Source organism: Rattus norvegicus, chromosome 14 (assembly GCF_021556685.1).
Source record: "Rattus norvegicus strain SHRSP/BbbUtx chromosome 14, alternate assembly SHRSP_T2T, whole genome shotgun sequence".
NCBI classification, from domain to species: Eukaryota; Metazoa; Chordata; class Mammalia; order Rodentia; family Muridae; genus Rattus; species Rattus norvegicus.
The window spans coordinates 16,826,140-16,845,774 of NC_141547.1; the positions used below are offsets into that span (position 1 = coordinate 16,826,140).

General features: G+C 40.6%; 1 long non-coding RNA gene across 1 annotated transcript in view; it reads left to right on the forward strand.

The window, feature by feature from the left end:
• The first annotated feature begins 664 nt into the window (after positions 1–664).
• LOC148001252 (uncharacterized) overlaps positions 665–19,635 on the forward strand; it is a 78,604-nt gene continuing 59,633 nt past the window's right edge. Inside the window, exon 1 of the long non-coding RNA XR_015636887.1 lies at positions 665–834. This is a non-coding gene — a long non-coding RNA (uncharacterized LOC148001252). The remainder of the gene's footprint in view (positions 835–19,635) is intronic.

Genomic DNA, 19,635 nt, shown 5'->3' on the forward strand with positions numbered 1-19,635 from the left:
TGAATGTTGGAGGAGCGTGAGAAGGGGGGAGTGGATGGGGAGGGACACACCCTTATAGAAGAAGGGGAGGGGGATGGGATGGGGGCTGTGGACAGGAAACCAGGAAAGGGAATAACATTTAAAATGTAAATAAAATTCCAATAAAAAAGTAATCATTTACTGCAGTTATTTTCCATAATTAACTTCTATATTTTATTAAATTTTCTCATATTAGATTTGATTTTTTTCCATTAACCATGACCATATAAGAAATATGTTTTCTTATCACTGGTACTTTTCTCTGCATCTGCCCAGAATATTTTCTTTCTTTTAAGATATTTTTCAATCATATATGTCATTATATACAATATAGAATTTAACTGTGTCTGCCTATAACTCCCCAGTAATTTTGTTATAAATGGGCTGCATCATTGTCACCATGTTAAATATATTCTTTTAGTTCATATAACTTATATGTGTGTTTTTTATATTTTATAATTTATTTTTCAAATCACTTAGGTACTCATTCTTCACAGTCTTTGAAAGTGAATTACATTTTATCAGCACTTAGGTTTCCAGGGAGATGGTTTTGTTTCTTTTTATTTGGATTCTACACACAGCACTAGTTGCGAGCTTCACGCCTTGTTGCTATTTTTAGCGGAACCCTTGGTAAATAGTTACATTTACTAACCCAAGCGACCAGGCAGATAGGTAGCATCTGGTCACTGTTTCTGTTTTGGTTTTTGTTTTTGATAAGGATGGTTGCTGTCAAACTGGTAGCCCTGAGTGAAAGTAGGAATTCTTTTGAAAACTTTCCAGACTGACTAATATTTGTCTAGAGGGAAGTCGTGCCAGGTAAGGAACAGAGTGATCATTCTTGTGCGTTTTCTGCATGTTGATTCCTTCGGCGGGGAGTGGCAGCTGCGCAGACTCTTACTCAGGTCTTGTCAGAGCCAGCGCCATACCTGGAGAAGCCATTCATCACGAGATTTTTAGGTTGGGCTAGCATTTCAGAAAGCTAGAATTGGGTGGGGCGAGCAGAAATCAGGTGTGTTTTCTGTAGGTTAGTTTATCTTCTTTACAGGAGACTTACATAAAAGAGTGAGTCACCTGACGTCTAGATCCCAAAATGGCTCCAGAGGCATTCTTGACGGAACAACCAGGACACAATAATGGCCTTCCTCATCTTAGTGGGTCATGCGAAGGACGAATCTTGCCTGGACTGACGTTTTCCACTATACCCTTGCTTCCAGGACTAAAGTTTCATCACGGGTCATTCCTTATTTGTCTTACACTGTAGCAGGTACAAATGCTGTCATGTTTGGCTGGAAGATGGGTCTCAGTCAATCTTGAGTGAGGATGCATTTCTTTTGGGGAGGACACTGGTAATACGGAGTGGTTATGGTGCTTGTGAAGGGACACACAGTGGCTCTCACAGTCATTAGTCAGAAGCTATGCATTGAGACCCAGCGACCATAACAGTTGTGCAAAGGTAATGATGTCATTCTGTGGCTCTGCCTATTCTGTAATCACGGTTCTGTTGCAATGAGGGCCACCACAGCAGCATTCTGTTACCTTGGCTCTTCCAGATGAAGAAACAGTCACTTGGCTGCTATGGTAAGGCCAGCACCCAGGAATCTATTTTTTTTTTCTTTTTTACAACTTTTCCTATTTTAATGAATCTAAGCAGCTCAGAAGATTGCCCTATAACTTCTCTATTTTTTTTTTTAACAAGAGGGAAAATTCAATCCAACTTTTAGGTAAAGCTTTCTAATTTGGTCAGTTATATTAATTTTCACAGCTATTTTGTATGACAATTATTCTAGCACAGGAATGAGCAAGTATATGCCTGCTGGGCAGGGCTTCCGGGGCATTCCGTGTGGACCTCAATTCTGCTGCTGTGTCCCAGGAAAGGCTAGTGGTCTATCTCCTGAGATCACCATGTGCTCCTGAAGTCCTCTGAAACCACCATGTGCTCCTCTTTTCAAAGGGCTCCTATGCGCCCTGTTCTGAGTACTTCACACTTCATTTCTATCGCAAGTCTGCCAGGCAAGTAACCAAGGTTACTTCAAGGTCATTTTAAGGTTGGAGAAAGGAGGGCACACTTGAGGTTGAAGGCCAAGCTCATGAAGGGAGGAGCTGGAAAAGCCCGAGGTCTGGTACTGTTAACCCCATTCACTGTGGCCAGAGAGGTCGCTCTAGAAGATTCTGCACAGCAGATGCAAGGGAAGAACATTGTCAACCCACTACTCTCTACTTTCTTCTCTTCTGCTTGGCAGCCAATCAGGTCTAGAGTCAATTGAATGTGGCTATTCATACTTCAAAAAGAATAGTTAAGGAAGTAAAAAAAAAAGCAAGCAGGTTTCTAATTCACAATATTTAAGAGACCACTAAAATGTCTTTTAAAATATTGAGCAAAATTATTAGCTAAATTCTAAAACTGTAGCTTTGGCTTGTTCTGAACTAGTGTTCTTGAGACTTAATGCTCTCGACATTTCCTGAACCCCAGGGAGATGATGTTTTCTGTAGTTTCATTAGATTCACCGGATCATGGTCCTAGACTTGTGGTTTATTATACAATTTGGTGAAGTTATGCGAACACTTGCATGTTTTCTGGGTCTCTTTTCTGACCTCTGTGACAATGGTAATCCTCATTTCTATTTTCCAGCTTATCCATTCTTTCTGCCAGTTCTAAGACAATGTTTCCTAAGCCTCAGAGCGGGTAGAAGGAATGTCTTCTTTAGGGGATTCTCGCCATCTTGGGCCATCATGAACTTCCCACAATGAGGCTTCTCTGATGAAGGCTGAGAGTATCATTTGTCTCTTGGTGTAAAGACAGACATTTCAATCGCAGGTTGATGCTGTGCTGTGCTGGTCTCACTACACAACAGTAGCAAGCATTTCCACCATGAAACTTGTAGTCTTTCCAGTCATGGCTATTTAATCAAGCTACAGTGCCAGCTACATTCCTTTCCTTAAGGTTGATTATTAATTCTAATCTGAGAGCAGATAGGCACCCCTAACAGTTGGGCCACTGTTACACAGGTGTGCCATAGGTCCTCAGGGATGGAGGACACTTATTACTATTTATTGTTGATAGCTTCAAACTATACAAAGTATTACATGTCCTTGACGTTCTTCTTGGTTACCCACCAGAATTTTATCGATGATATCATACTCATGGATTGAAATATATGGAGAAACCAGGGGGGCTGTTTCCAGGGCTTCCTTGATCAGCAGCTCCTACACAGGTACCCTGTACCTGGTATTGCAATTTTTATCTAGTAATGCTTTGCTTCTATGGACACCATGTTCCGAGCCATGCAGTATTTCCCTTTAGATCCTCTTAATTAGATTGTAAGGCAGTAGGATTCCATTTGGCTTTTTCACATACCCTTTGTTTTGGTTAACCCTCTCCTCCTGTCCCCTTAAATTTCGTATCCCCTGATCCGTTTATCCTTGACTAATTTTCATGAAACACATTTGGGATATGAACTCCACCTTTCTTCTTACCTCTGTCTCCCATTGTCTTTTGACTCACAGCAAAGGCTCCACCCCTTTCTTTCCAAAACTATATGGAGCTGGTAGGGAAGCACTTCTGAGTCAGTCTGAAGCAGGTCCAGATGCCAGCTTGCTGACTCATGCACAGACTTAGGGGAGAAGACAGTTGGAGAATTACGAGTTGTAACTTCAGTTGAAGGGGGTAATACTTTGAAGGATGGTTTATACAAGCACTCTTACTACCTGTGACGCAACAGGAAACTCATTTGATTATTACTTTTTATTCATACACCCACATTAAGCTTGTCTGAACTCATTTGGTATAGGAACTCATCACGGAAATAGTCTACGATCATTTCAGGACTTTATAGACATGTCATAGAATTGAAAGCACAATCCCATCAACTTAGGCTTGGCATCATTTCTTTTTTTTTTTTTTTTTTTTTTTTTGGTTCTTTTTTTCGGAGCTGGGGACCGAACCCAGGGCCTTGTGCTTCCTAGGTAAGCGCTCTACCACTGAGCTAAATCCCCAGCCCCGAGGCTTGGCAACATTTCTATTTCACTTTTCCTGGAACATGACCAGTGCCTTAGTCCTTGGGTAAGGCTTCAGAGCAGGCCTACAGAATGAGGATCAGGGAAGACCAGGTGTTTGCCATTAAGAGTTATAATTGTGCATTTGGGCTGAGACGGGCTGCATTATGAAATCTAAACTGTCTACATAGTAAAAATCAAACAAATAAAAATTGCCCCAATGAGATCTTCTAAAACATATTTACCTATTTAAAGCAAAACCTTCATTAAGATTTTTACAATTTTATTTGGGAAAACAAGTGAAACTGTGGTAGAAATATACAGAGGTAAATGTAGCATAGCTTTGTCTTCACTCTGTAAATATACCATGTCCAGCAGTGGGATCAGAGTTTTCTTTTCTCTCTCTTTTTAAAGGTGAATTGTTTTGTTTGTTTGTTTTGTTTTTATTTCTTATTCTTTAATCCTTTTTTAACAGTCCCCCTCCTGGTCTGCCCTCTGACTGTTCCTCATCCCATACTTCCCTCCCCCCTCCCCCCAGCTTGCCAAGAGGATGCCCCTATCCCCCACCCCCATCCCACCAGACCTCCCCACTCCTTGGAGCCTCAAGTCTCTTGAGGGTTAGGTGCATCTTCTCTGACTGAGTCCAGACCTGGCAGTCCTCTGCTGTAAATGTGTCCAGGGCCTCATATCAGCTGGTGTTTGCTGCCTGGTTGGTGACTCAGTGTCTGAGAGATCTCAGGGGTCTAGGCCAGTTGAGACTGATGGCCTTCCCATGAGGCTGCTCTTCTCCTCAGCTTCTTCAAGCCTTTCCCCAATTCAACCACAGGTGTCCCCGGCTTCTGTCCATTGGTTGGGTTTAGCTATCCACATCTGACTCTTTCAGCTGCTTGTTGGGACTCTTGGAGAGCAGTCATGATAGGTCCCGTTTTGTGAGCGCCCCATACTCTCAGTAATAGTGTCAGGTCTTGGAACCTCCCGTTAAGCTGGCTTCCACTTTGGGCCTGTCACTGAGCCTCCTATCCCTCAGGCTCTTCTCCATTTCCATCCCTGCATTTCTTTCAGACAGGAAAAATTATGGGTCAGAGTCTTTGACTGTGGGATGCCCTGTCTTTCTACTGGAGGTGGACTTTACAAGTTCCCTTTCTCTACTGTAGGGCATTCATCTAAGATCCCTCTCTTTGAGTCCTGAGAGTCTGTCATCTCCCAGGCCTCTGGCACATTCTAGAGGGTTCCCCCACCTCCTACCTCTGCAGGTTGCCTGTTTCCATTCTTTCTGCTGGCCCTCGGGGATTCAGTCCTGTTTTCCCTTCCCCCAATGTTCCTCTTCCTGCCCCCTTTCCCACCCAGGTCCTTCCTTCCCTCTACATGCATCACCCCCACCCCCGCCACCATAATGGCTTTCTTCTCCCTCCCAAGTGGGATCGAGACATCTTCACTTGGGTCCTTCAGCTTGTTAACTTTCTTGAGTTCTGTGGGTTGCATCCTGGGTTTTCTGTACTTATTTGGCTAATATCCACTTATTAGTGAGCATATACCTTGCATGTCATTTTGGGTCTGAGTTACCTCACTCAGGATGATATTTTCTAGTTCCATCCATTTTGCCTGCAAAACTCATGATGTCCTCATTTCTAGTAGCTGAGTAGTATTCCATTGTGAAAATGAACCACACTTTCTATATCCATTCTTCCGTTGTGGGATATCTAGGTTGTTTCCAGCTTCTAGATATGCTGCTTTGAGCATAGTGGAACATGTTCCCCTTTGGCATGGTGGGGCATCTTTTGGGTCTATGCCCAAGAGTTTTATAGCTGGGTCTTCAGGTAGATCTATTTCCAATTTTCTGAGGAACCTCTGGATTGATTTCCAGAGTGGTTGTACTAGTTTGCAGTCCCATCAGCAATGGAGGAGTGTTCCTCTTTCTCTACATCCTCGCCAGCATGTGCTGGGGATTTTTGATCTTAGTCAGGGTTTTCTTTTTTAATAGTGAGGATGGATACATCCAAATTCAATGTTATTGTAAGACAGACACCATTCATTATCTTTATGTATCCTTGTATCCAGTCTCCTTTTCCACACATGGCTTTATTTTCATCTATTACCTTTCTTATCTTTCCAAGTCAGAATTTACCAGGAAGTTACAGAGGAGAGCATCAACTCTTCTCTTGACATTTGTAGAATACTTTGAAATGCCATGGGATCATATTTCAAATGTCAAACAACTAAGCGTTAGCAATATGTTGTACTCCAATGGGTATTAGGAAAACTGAGAAAAGAAGGGTGGAGAAGTAGCCTGCTCCCACTTATATTAGAGAAAAAGCTGGAACAGAAGAGAGATTACTGGGATAGAAGAATTGTTCAGAGCCAATGCTACAGGTGGAACTAAGTCGGGGTGAGTCAGCGAACAGAGGGAAGGACTTGAGCATTACCTTCTACTTACATTTGTTCATTAATGAACACGGTGCTTGGGTATGTAAGTGTGCTGGGAGATGCTTTACAATGAGGGAACTTGAAAATCTTCAGAATCGGATGCCAAATGGTTTTGTTAAAGAGAGTTTACTTTCCTGGGGAAGCTATTCTCTTTCCTACATGGTAAATTTTCTATTGAATAACTTTTGTCCTTCTCTGATTAAAACTGACCTAGAAGCTTCTTCCTACATGTAGACTACAGTCCAAACGAACTTTCCAATGTGGTCTTTCCTTGGTATTCTCTTTCATTTTGGTTTGATTAGTGCTAAGAACAGTGACATGTGGTTGATGCTTTGTAACAATGTTATTCTACTTCAAATTTATTTATTATTTTTAATTAATAGTTTTACTTATTCATTGGGAATATCATACTGTGTATTTATATCATATTCACTGCCCACACCTTCCTTTCCTCTAACTTCCCCATATCCTGCCCCCATTCCACTCCACCCCAATTTGATGTTCTCTTTTAAAAAAAATAACTCACAGAGTCCAATTAGTGTTGCTCATATACATGGCATGAAACCTGCCAACGGAACGTGGTCAACCAACCAGGGACACCCCCTAAATAAAACTGGCTATCCTCTTCGAGCAATCTTCAACTACCCATAGATCCTCAGACAGGGGGAGGGCTTAACTGCCCCTCCCACATCTTTGCTATTTAATTTTATTTTTAAATATTGGTTGTACAAAATTTATTTATTTTTCTTAAAAATATAACGGCAAGTGCCCTTGTCTAGAATCCCCGCATGTCTCCATCTTTCTCGTTATTCAAGGATTTGTTAAAAAAAAAAGTCCCCCTGGCCATCTGGTTAACAACCTAGTCACCCTGTCACCTAGTCATCTGGTTGTTTTAATGTCTTCTCTTCCTTCTGCCACAAGCTTTCATTTATTTGTTTGTTGGTGTAAATCTTGTTTCCCGGAAACTAAAGGTTTAGTTAGCCTAGAGGGCTACGTGTTCCACTAACTATTCAGAGTCCCAGCTGCACATCGGTAGGAGCGCAACAAGCCCTTGGTGAGGGAATGAACTATTCTTCTATCATACTCCTGCTAACCATAGAAATTGCCCCCATCTATACAGAAATTAACACTGAAGGCATGCCAACTCCATCTCCTAACCAGCTTGCCACCAGCTAACCACAAACATGACTGAGCGTGTCCACCTGTGCATTTTAACACTTTGCTGAGGAAGCTCTCTAGTTTTAGAAAGGTTCCTATAATTTCACTGACCCAAAGAGTCCTATATCTAGCATAAGATCCATTCCATGAACCTAAATCAACTTTCATTTAACATTTCTTACTTTACTGAAACCATATATAAAAAAGACTGGCCTGAGAAAAACCCACAGCCATTAATCCAGATATCAAACATGGGGTAAATGAAGGCAACAAAACAGGTTTCAAAGACCCTGTGCATTATTGTTTGGAAATGATGAATCCACACAGTCAGTCACTTTTTTTTTTTACATTTGGACTGCCTCTGATGATTGGTTGATATTTTAGGGGCATCAGATCTTTAGGATTATGGCTTCATTTCCTATGTCTTGCCTTTTCTTGAAGGACTGATTTAGAAAGATTGAATACTTTAAGATAACGCTGATACAGGTTGAGAATAATTTAAAAATGAATTTCAGATACATATGTTTATTATATGACCATCACAGTGGCATAAGTGCTTTGGCACACATCCTTCTTCTACTGCCTTCCTTCTAGCTTTCTTTTAACATGTATGGACCAATCTATCATGGTGGTGAGACCCCTCTGTTCTTCCCTTCATCTCAAGGTATTTCCTTAATACCCAACCAACAACATGGTCGGAAAGCTGCAATGCTGATACTTTCTGAAAAATCTAGACTTGGGAATGGGTAGGTTCCTGGTGGTTTAGTTTCAAGGCATGCAACTTGGATTGGAGTATTCAAATCTCTTCTTCATCTATATATCTGATCAACCCTTTGCCTCATAACTCCAATTCATTCGCATCTCCTCACTGTCCCAGCATAAATTGCTTTCCCCGGTTAACCCTGGTTAAACCCCTGTCTTCCATACTTGACTTCACATTGGAGGTGAGGAACACAGACAACCAGACTATATCCGACAGGATCTCTGACTACTGAAGGAAGTTCCTAAATCAGGTTAAGGATCAAGCTGTGTGGTGGTAATGCAGAGCCATCCAGGCCTGGACTAAAGAGCATTCAGTGTGAGATGACATGTGCCAAAGATCCGTTTTAAGCCTTTGCTTTGAGTCTAAAAACCTGCTGGTTAATGCAAACCTTCCAGGTATGGTTGGGCAAACAGAAATGCTGAAGGGGAACTGATATGCCGAGCTGAAAGAGGAAAGCCTAAACAGCCTTAAGGCATAAAACAGGATCCAATAACTTTGCTCTCCTTGGAGAAGAATTCAATTTGGGACCTAGTTTCTTTTAGATCTGTAAATTCCTTACTACATTTCTCTGCACAAGGAAAGTCCAAAAAACTAAAGGATGGGGAAACCTGCTCTTTTAAAATATCTTACCCTGGGAAGGAATGAAAGGCAGATACGTTGAATTTATGCAAAGGACTTGAGAAGATTGTTGACACCCATGTCATATTTTAGAGCACTAAAATTTATGATCATCTTCAATGATGTATGTGTGTGTTGTGTGTGTGTGCATGCATGCATGTGTGCATTATATATATATATATATATACATATATATATATATATATATATATATAGTCAATGTATGTGCCTCGCCAGAATCCCACTGGATGAGGACAGAGATTCACATTAAGAACTGAAGTTGTACTTAGTAGAAAGCAGATGGAATTTTATGGAGAAGCATATGCACACACTGAGGAGATTTTTTTTTCTGGCAGTCAGTGTGATGGCTCGTATTTGCTTGACCCAGGGAATGGCATGATTTGAAGGTATGGCCTTGTTGGAGTAGGTATGGCCTTTATGGAGTAGGTGTTTCACTGTGGGCATTGGCTTGAGCCCCTCATCCTAGCTAACTGGAAGTCAGTCTTCTGTTAGCAACCTCCAGATGAAGATGTAGAACTCTCAGCTCCTCCTGCACCAGGCCTGCCTGGATGCTGCCATGTTCCTTCCTTGATGATAATGGACTGAACCTCTGAACCTGTAAGCCAGCCCCAATTAAATGTTGTCCTTATAAGTATTGCCTTGGTCATCGTGTCTGTTCACAGCAGTAAAACCCTAACTAAGACAGTCAGCATCCTGTGACAATAAGGAAGGACTTAGGATCAGATCACAAGAAGACCAGCCAACCTCACAAGGTTTATTGCTAGCTCAGATGAATGTGACTGTCATCATTTTTCACATACAAACAGACTTCTGTTGAAGAGCAGAAAGTGTGACTATATGTCCCTGAAAGTCCTTGCCAGCAAGTCCAGAGGTAACCTGCTAGAGTAACCTTCCTTTCTACCTGTTACATCACTCAGGAGAATCATTTACTCAACAGGAGGTGCCCAGCTCATTGCACGCCATGGGACAGTGACTTTGGAGAACACAGGGAACATACTCCATAATTTTACTGTTTCAGGCTTTCCATAGCAGTCAAGAGGCAGTGGGGTAGGTTGCGGTCATGTTCTTTAGTGTAGTATCCCATTGCGTTGCTTCCTTAGGTCAGATCATTTTTCCAGGTCAGATCATTTTTCCAGGTCAGATTACTTTTCCTGAGACTCTAGAAAGCCCAGTCTCACTGGAGGAAGTAAGGAGGGGAATACATTATCCAGTTAACACTAGCTTCCTCTGGGCGTTCACTACCCTATCTTGTAGCTCTAGGTCTGTGCACCACCAGGTGACCTAGAAGAGGCACAGAAGCACCATCTTTCTAGATGCTTATGTGAGCTTGGGATTCCATTCATTCACTGAGCTATTAAAAAGCAGCTCTTTTTCATACCCTGTATGTAACAACTTTAAAAAAATGAAAGCGGTTATGTAGATTCATCTCCAAAGAAAAGTTATCAGAAAAACATTCCCATCTCGGTGTTTTTTCTCCCCAATTCTCCAATTCTATTCTGAGTTTTAGACATATGTGGGATATGATCATGTAAAGCAAGCAGACCCCACGGTGTCAGGAATCTGCCATTATTACTAAGCCGTAAGGATAAACAAATCAATGCAATGAGAGAGATAACCATGGGCGAGATTAAGAATGGTTATTTTCATTAAAAAATTAAAGTCAATGAACTTTAGCGAGTTTTTACTTAGGGCATCTTTGTAGTATTTAAAGTTATTCCTGATAAAAATTCTTATCTCTCAGATTTTCCTTCTGTGATCTAAGGTGACCTGGAATAACAAATTCCACATAGTGCACAGCCATTATTCAATATTTACTCCATACTGGGCTAAGACCTGTTTTACCAGGCGAGTTGTGCGTTCATCGGAGGTTTGGAAGAAAACATGAAAGGAACTTGGATTCCATCTTTAATTTAGGAAAAAGACTGTTTAAACTAAACATTAAATATTAAGATTTCAATGAATACAGTCCTTGGAAGAAATCATGAGGGAAAATATCTGAAGTCAAACAGCACAAAGCCAGGAATGTGAAAGCATGAGAAGAACGCATAGCACAGCATGAGTATGAGAAACAAAGGCGGCCAATCACCGTCCTGAGGAGGTTAGGGGGTTGGGCGGGGTCTGGCAGCTATACCTGAGAAGCAACATAGAAGAAGTTTGATTAACTATAAAGAGAATAATAGTTAAGAGATAATTCGACACTTAACTAAAGAAGATAATATAAAATTCATAAAAGCGCATCATGGTCATCAGACCATTCATATTGCAGGACATCTCACTGAAGGTCTCAAAATCGGGAGGCTAGCAATGTTAAATGACAAGTAATAATGTGTCATCGTTTTTAGTCAACAGTTTGGAAGTGTATTATATTCATATACATTTACCACAAAACCAAATATTATCTAGAGATTTTTCCAGGGGTAAAGGCAACACGTGGGGATTAGTTGGTGCTGGGAAAGGGGAAGGCAGTTTTCTTCAGTGGAGTTGCAGTAGGTATATCAACCTTAGCCCTAGGCAGGCCCCAGGCTCAGGAGTAGTCGCCAATACATTGTTTTGTTTTCCTTAAGAATGAGACAGAACATGGAGTTGGGTAGGTAGAGCGGTGGGGAGTGTCTGGGAGGAACTGGGAGAAGGGGCGGAATATGATTGAAATAAATTTATGAAACTCTCCAAGAGTAAACTTTACAAACATGACTTCAAAATCCGGGGACAGAGTACAAACATATGACAGTTATTCATGTGATACGTATATAATGAGATATGACTTAGCAATGAGAATCAGAGCCATGCATAGGCAGGGACACGAACAAGAGACAAAAGGCTGTGTGTATATGATCATATGCATGAGGTACTAAGAAACGAGACAGAATAAAAATGAAAGAAACCAGATCACCATTTGGCAGCGATGAGGAAAAGGGGGAGGAGGAGTATTTGAAGATAACGATAGATCTTTATTATAGTCGTTATAAGACATGATATGTGTGTCAAAATTCATCAGCTGTACATTTACAAACATTTACAATTGTTTAGTACAAAAGCACCTGTATAAAATTGCTGAGAAAAGTGTGTACGACAAGATCATCTATTAAGGGCCCTTCCCTCCTTCTCGTGCCATTACATGATTTCAGTTCAGTCATTTCTCTTTCCAGCACTGTGTCATTGCACATAGTGGGCCATAACCATATGTATTGAATGAACTATCAAATTTAGTTCTTCAGTCAAACCGGTCTTATTTCAAGAGCTGAATAGTGCCAGGTGACTAGAGGTGACTGCTGCCAGAGGCAGTTCTATGGAGTTAATATCCTCTCATAGAAACTGGCAACTCTGGCCTAGAGGAACACATTTCCATTATATATGACATGTGCTGTTAGGAAACACCACAGGTAAGAACCCGAAAGCCTGTGAACTAGGGAATTATACATTGCCAGATGAAAGTGCATTCTGCCATGATCCTAAAAGGGGCATGAGGTGTCTCATGAGGAGCATTGGGCTCAGAGTCCTCCAGGGGCATTTGCAGAGGATGAGAATAGAATGTGGAGGGTGTCACAGATTCAGGAGAAGGTGACGCTCCACCATGACAGGGCTTCAGAGCTAGTCATAAAGGGGGTGGGGGGAAGAGAGAGAGAGAGAGAGAGGAGGGAGGACGGAAGGAGGAGGAGGAGGAGGAAGAGGAGGAGGAGGAGGAGGAGGAGGAGGAGGAGGAGGAGGAGGAGAAGAAGAAGAAGAAGAAGAAGAAGAAGAAGAAGAAGACGACGACAATGACAAGGCCTCCCTCTGAGCACGCCCAACATAAGGCACCTTGAGCTGGATCAGCTTGGGAAAAGAGAAAAGGAGAGGACTAATGGAGAGCAAAGCAAGAGGTCCTACAAGGTGACTGAGGAGGCCCCTAAGGGGCTAGAGGGAAGCATGAGTAGTTTCAAATGGGAATGATCAAGCTGCTATCAAGAAAATTTGTAAGTGAATGTGACTTCAAAGGAGAACAAATAAAACAGCTAGCTGCATCTCATGCCACTTATCTAGCTTTGTAAAATATGAAATCTTCATAGATTTATATAGAGACTCCAAATAAGATACATTTTCTCTTGAACCTAATAAATTGAAACAAACATTGGCTCCAGTTCCTTGAAATGTAACATGTTGCTTATTCTAATCTACTTTATTTCTCTTGTGAAAAAAAATGCTGGTCAAAATGTACTAAATTAGTTTTATGGGTCAAAAGTCAGAGTTGTAAATGCCACGAACTTTTCATGCACAAAGAAGAAAGACATAAATGGAGCTGAGTAAGGGTTACGTCATGTCACTCAGACAGGTGGTTCTATTTTCTACAAGATGACAGTCCTAGGTCTTCGGTCAATAAGAATGATGTAATCATTTCTTAATCTTTATGATTTCTAATCTGGTAGATGAAAGTTCAAAAAAAAAAAGACAGTGGAGAAAAGCTCTTTATTGCTCTCTTTGAAACTAGATATTTGCAGATAAACCAAAAAATCCTGGCTGAGAGAGGAGGAAATACATCACTCTCTTGAAACCAATGTAGGCAAGAGGAGAAGTAGATCTTCCCTTGTGACCTTGAGAAGGAAAGGGAGCTACCTAGCTGGGCTGCTTCATTGTTACTGAAGGTTGAGGCTTCAGGAACTGTTACTTTTCTTTGTGATGAAATACAGACAAGGGTCCCAAGAAGCATAGAGACTCAAGATCGAGTTTTACATTTTAAAGTTTGATTTTGTTGAATGCCCTCCCTTCCAACCTAGTTGCTAGGCAACACTCAAAACAGTCTCCTATGGGAGATATTGCTCTATAAACGGGCCCATGAGTAGATGTATTTAGAGTGGAAATAAACCTTCTTCATCAACCACTTGTTCACTTCTCTGGACAACCCAGTTCCTCCTGATTGATATGTCTTAGGATATTTCTTGGACAGTCCGTGTCTTGAACTGCTTAGGACATGCTAAAACCCCCGAGCTCACCTCTTCATGATGAGAACCCTAAGGATGGAGATACCGTCTCACCATGGCCCCATCAAACCTTTGGCTCTTACAGTATTTTCACATTTTCTGTTATGCTAATTGATCCTTGGGGAAGGAAAATGTGACATAGATACCATGTTTATGACTGAGCTCTTCACAGGCACTTATTCTTGTACTTTGACAAGTTGAGAGTCACCATGTTAGTTACGATCCATCGCCCAAAGAAGATTCTCTGAAGAGGATGGAGAGCTGAAGTGTGTATAGAGTCACATGTTTAAAGGGTGTCTGTCTTGCAAAGTATTATTAATGTAAGAAGGCTTCAGAAACTTTTATTTGAGTACTTAGATTCTATATCTGAAAGGATGATCTTGTACACGGGTAGAATTTCCAGCAAGAGTCAAGTTACTGGTTTTCTGGACCACTTAGAGTAATCTCAAGATGGTTTCTTAATAGTAAGGCAAAGCCATGCCAAGCCTTCACATTTATGCTTTCACTAGTAATTTCTCTCCATCCCTGTGACTTCATGTTTTCATAAATGATAGAATATCATATCTCTTGATTTGGGGCATTTACATGTAAAAAACTCAAAGTGAGCTCATCAGAGGCTACATGTGTGTTTGTGTGTGTGCTCTGTGTGTGAGGTTTCCACAGAGATCACAAGGCATTGGGTCTCTTTGAGCTCTGTCTAGTTACAGGCAATGATCAACTACCTAGTATGGATTCAGGGAGCCACTTAGGTCATCTGGAAGTTCAGCATTTCACCACTGTGTCATCTCTTTTAGCCCACTTCTAGTTTCCATATTAGTATTATAGTAGATATTGCTTCCCACGTTGTTCTAACTCAGTAATTCTTAAATTGTGCTTATGAAATCTTTTATATGCCTTTTTAGATAATCATATAATCTGTTACTAATTATAGTTACTTTTACTTTCCAAACATTTTACTTTGCTTTTGGCTCACACAATTGGTTAGACTTAGGTCATAATGCTATCATAATAAATGACAGAATAGTCTCTCTTCATAAGCATTTGAGAGATATATTATCCAAGTTAAACCATTAACAAATTACATATATATATGTATATGTATATGTATATGTATATGTATATGTATATGTATATGTATATGTATATGTATATGTATATGTATATGTATACACACACATACCTACCTACATACATACACACATTTTGGTGGATAATATTTAAAGGTTAAGAAAGCAGTCTAGTCCATTTTTATAGCTATAATATAATCTCCTAAACTATATATGTTATAGAATGCCCAGAAATTCATTTCTCACATTTCTGCAGACTGAGAAATCTAATTTAAATGGCAGTAAATCCGGTGACTGGTCAGGGACTGACTTCTGGCTCATGGATGATTCCCTATCTGGTAGGCAGGGCAAAGCAGTTGCTCTGGTCTCTCCTACAAGAGCACAACTCATGGTCTCATTATTTCCAGGAGTCCTCAAATATGAGACTAAAGGCCCAGATCCTGACACTGTCATCTCAAGGATTAGTTTCAGTGTATGCGTTCTGAGAGGGAAACAGACACAAACATTCAAACCACAGCAGAACCAATCCCCTGCCATATCTCTCTCCCTTCCACCTCCCCTTATGTGGCTTGATCTTGGGGTTCGATGTAATCTCCGGAGATTCTCTTGTTTCCTAGATGGTCCTACACTGTACTGAAAGCTCTGAGTTGAAATTTATATGCAATCTCGTCTGTGTCATGACTGTCTATGTTTAGTGGCATGAATAGTTCCTTGAACAAGTGTATAGCTGGCGATGATTAAGATGAAAGTCTGGAGCTCATGATCATTGGTTTAACAAGATAAATATTACATGAGACAGAAAAGAGTCAATTTTCTCATGAGACAATTTGTCCACTGTTTCTATATTGAGATATTTGTCTTTGTCATATTATGTAAACTTATGTGGAATTCATCACATTATGGTTGTTTTTTAATTGAATTTTCTTTGATATGACTTAAGCTTCTGTTTTTGGAAATATACTCTGATATCTTTTATGTCTTTGTCTTAATTTCTCCTTATTAAAAAAGAAAGACAGCCTTATGAATGAGGCATCTTAAAATAGATTTAGAAAGAAATCTGTCAAGATTGTCACCTATAATTTTACAGTTGTTACATATATATTTTCATAAAATTAAATATTAAGTAAAGGAAGAAAATCCCCCAAATAACTAATGTCATTGCTGTATAAAACTTTCATTTAAAAAGAAACCAGAGGAGTAGTTAATTTCTTCTTGTTCTCTGCTCTCTGCTTTTGACCCTTCTATACTCAATTTCAGGCCACAGTAGCTAGTGACGCTGTTATTATTCCCAAGCCTCTGTGGAAACATCCAGTCTGCTGCCAGTTCTGATCTTTGGCTTGTGGATCTAGAAAGAAGGGCAGCATCTATGACCAATGACAAGAGATGGCCAGAATTTACATGACACTTAATTGTTCTTTTCTATTTAAAACCGAACAAAAAAATCGACTTTTCCAGAGGTGCGACTGAATCTCACCTCACAGAGCCTGAATCATTGTTTGAATTTTTCCCAGCATGCAGTGTGTGATAAGGCCATCTGTCTGTATGACTGACACATGTGTTGGTGATGGTGACTTAACGGCTGACATTAAGGAGGCCTTCTTAGAAAAATACTAGAGCAAGCTGTGAAGAATACCGAGGCTGGCAGCTAAACTGTGTGCAGTCAGATTCTAGCTCTGTCCCTTAGCTTTGGGCCACCTTAATTCTCTTCACCACAGTTTGTCTGTAAAGTGGGATAAAACTGTGTACATCACAGATATATCTGTATAATTGTAATTTTGTGTACAATTTATATATATGATTGTATAAAGTGTGTACAAATCTGTACAATTTGTAAATTATCTGTGAAACACTCAGAACAGTCTCTGGGGCATTTGCTTTTTTTTTTTTTTAAATTCAGATTTTATATTCAAGAAAGACATAAACCCAGTATAACTTGCAAGTTCCTTGATGCAGTAAGCCATTTTGATTTCCTCGCTACACATTCATTTCGATGTTCACTCACAATTACACTGCCGGAGAGGCAGCTGTTAGTGTATCTATGCTTTCTTTTCTACTTCTGCCACACCTCACACAAGGAGAATGACATTACTGCAGTGGTCACTGGCCGGCTTCACTTTGAGATATTCTAACGTGACAGTAAATGTATAGACTTTTGTCTTTCTTACCCTTTATTTATCCTCTGAGTCACGTAGAGAACAAATATGCTGTCATTCAGAGCATTGCAGACACAAGAGCAGAGCGCTTGCCTCTCAGGTCAAAACCATAAGCAAATGTCACCACTGCACCCTTCTTTGTCATAGGCCACCCGAGCACTTCCCCTGAGGTGCACATGCAGCCTCTGAATCCTCATCACTTTAAGTTGTCATGTCCAACTGGCCAGACTTGACATATGAGTTAAAACCCACATGCCACCTCCAATTTAGCTAACAAGAGGCATGCAGCAGTGCCAAAACCCCTTCTTAATGAATCACAGATCTCGTTGTCTCTGGGTCCTTAACTCCAGAGTTAGTAGGAAAATTCAATGAAAATCTGAAACTTGCATAATAAATTCATGAAAACTTAGGCTGCATTGGACTTCTATGGCTGTGTTATTGGCACTTGTAATTATAGGGGACTGACTTCCACTTCTGGTCTCATTCAAAAGAGATATAGGGTAGCTCTTCTAACCTTTATGAAACTTGTTTATAAAAACGTGAGAACAGTTACTCGATACAGTAATGCCAGAATAGAGGCCCCTTGGGAGGGGCAAGTAACCCTCAAGGACAGGACGTGCATGGTCTTTACTGCACTGATTGAGAAATGAGCAGAATCCAATGACAAGGGCCACACAGGAAGGAGTGACGCAGTTGGAAGTTTTGGGATTTCCTCAAATTTTCTAGGAGTTGCTGTTCTGACATTAGCTAAGACTTCCCTGGAAAGCTGGAAGTACGAGCTAACAAAATCTATACTATGACCTCAGTTTCCCCTTAGGGCTCCACCATGTCACTTGGAGATCACAGATGGACATTTGAGACAGATGAGTCACAGACGTTGGTACTTAGAGCTGGGAGTCACCCCTACCTGAGCTCTTTTTTTTCCATATGAGACTGCCAACATCACCTTGTCTTCATCCCGCCCTTTAGCACAGAGCTCTTCGACACATCAACTCCTGCATTATACCTTGTCTCTTTAGAAGTTTGCATCCTTGGGGACGTTTATTCAGATTTCCTTTCGTGTAGCAGTCAGAGCTCTTTGTCCAAAACTCTTAGTGTAGCTTTAATATTTTTAAGTCTTCATAACTGATCATTCCATGCACAGGGACTGTGTTCCACGAGCTGACCTTCTAAGGAGTGAGCCTCACACCTTGGCTGCCTCTATTGAGAACTGCGGTGACTTACTTAGGCTGGGAAGCGTCGCTTTCAATGTTTGTGGGTAGGCAACACTTGGAGGAATAAAAACGGCTCATATCATAATCCCAGCACTCATAGAGGATAGTACAGGATGATTCTGAGTTCAAGATCAGCTTGGGTAGATAGTAAGAACCCATCTCACACACCAGAAAAAGAAATTAGAATATGGAGTAGTGAAATGTTACTAAACACAACAGGCACTCAATATTTAAAGATTGCACACATGTTCCTTTTACATAAAGGGAATAATCATTCTACTACTTGATCTTAGGCTTGGACTTTTATATTTTAGGTTTGGTTAAGCATATACCTCAGTTTTTGGTTAAGGCTTTTTGTTTATTCAGGGTATATTTAGTTTAGGGTCTCTTTGCCCTAAAATAAATATATTTTTTAGGTATTTTCCTGAGCTTCAGTCTCATTATCAGCAAAATGAATTCATAAACCAGACTCCCTGTTTTTGGCGAGGATTCAAAGACACTCTCTTTCTTCAGGTAAGACAAAGTCTTAGCTGTAATTGTCCTGATCTCCTACGTAATAGAGAAACTAAGACCAAATGAGGCAGTCTGTGGGAAGTGGCCAGATTATCAAGATGCAGAAATGCAGGAGAGTAAGTGAGCACCATGGTGTCTGTGTTTGCATTACTGTGCTCACCCTGTGCCTCCTCGCCCACACTTCCTTTCTAAGCCTTGGGTTTCTTCTGACGAGTGGAAGAAACACAATACCAAACTTTGTTTCCTGTTCATACTACAGGGCCCGGCAGTACAGCTCCATGGTGAGGCCATACTGCCGATGTCAGGGAGGATGGGTGAAGTCTGGGCAGTATCTTTTAGCCTGAGGGCTTTCAGAAAAACCTCACTAATATTTAATGACACTATGTCACTATGGTTCAAAATATTTTCATCTGGTAAGTTCCTCACCTCAGACAGCAAAAACTATTTGATGTAGTCTTTATTTCTAAGGTATATAGTCTAAGCAGGACAGTAGCTGGCAGAAGATGAATTTGTAGCACATACCTGATGGACGAATAAAATTTCAGACTTCTAATATATCATATGATATTTTGAGATAGCTATCAATGTGGAGAGAAGGAGGGAGAGAGAGAGAGGATTAGGTAGATTGATGTTAAAATATAAGTAATGTCTGATTGATACCATGTTCCCAAATACCATCTCCTCTCAGAGACATTTTAACTAAAGAGTAGAATCTCAAACTTGAAGAATCTATTCACAACA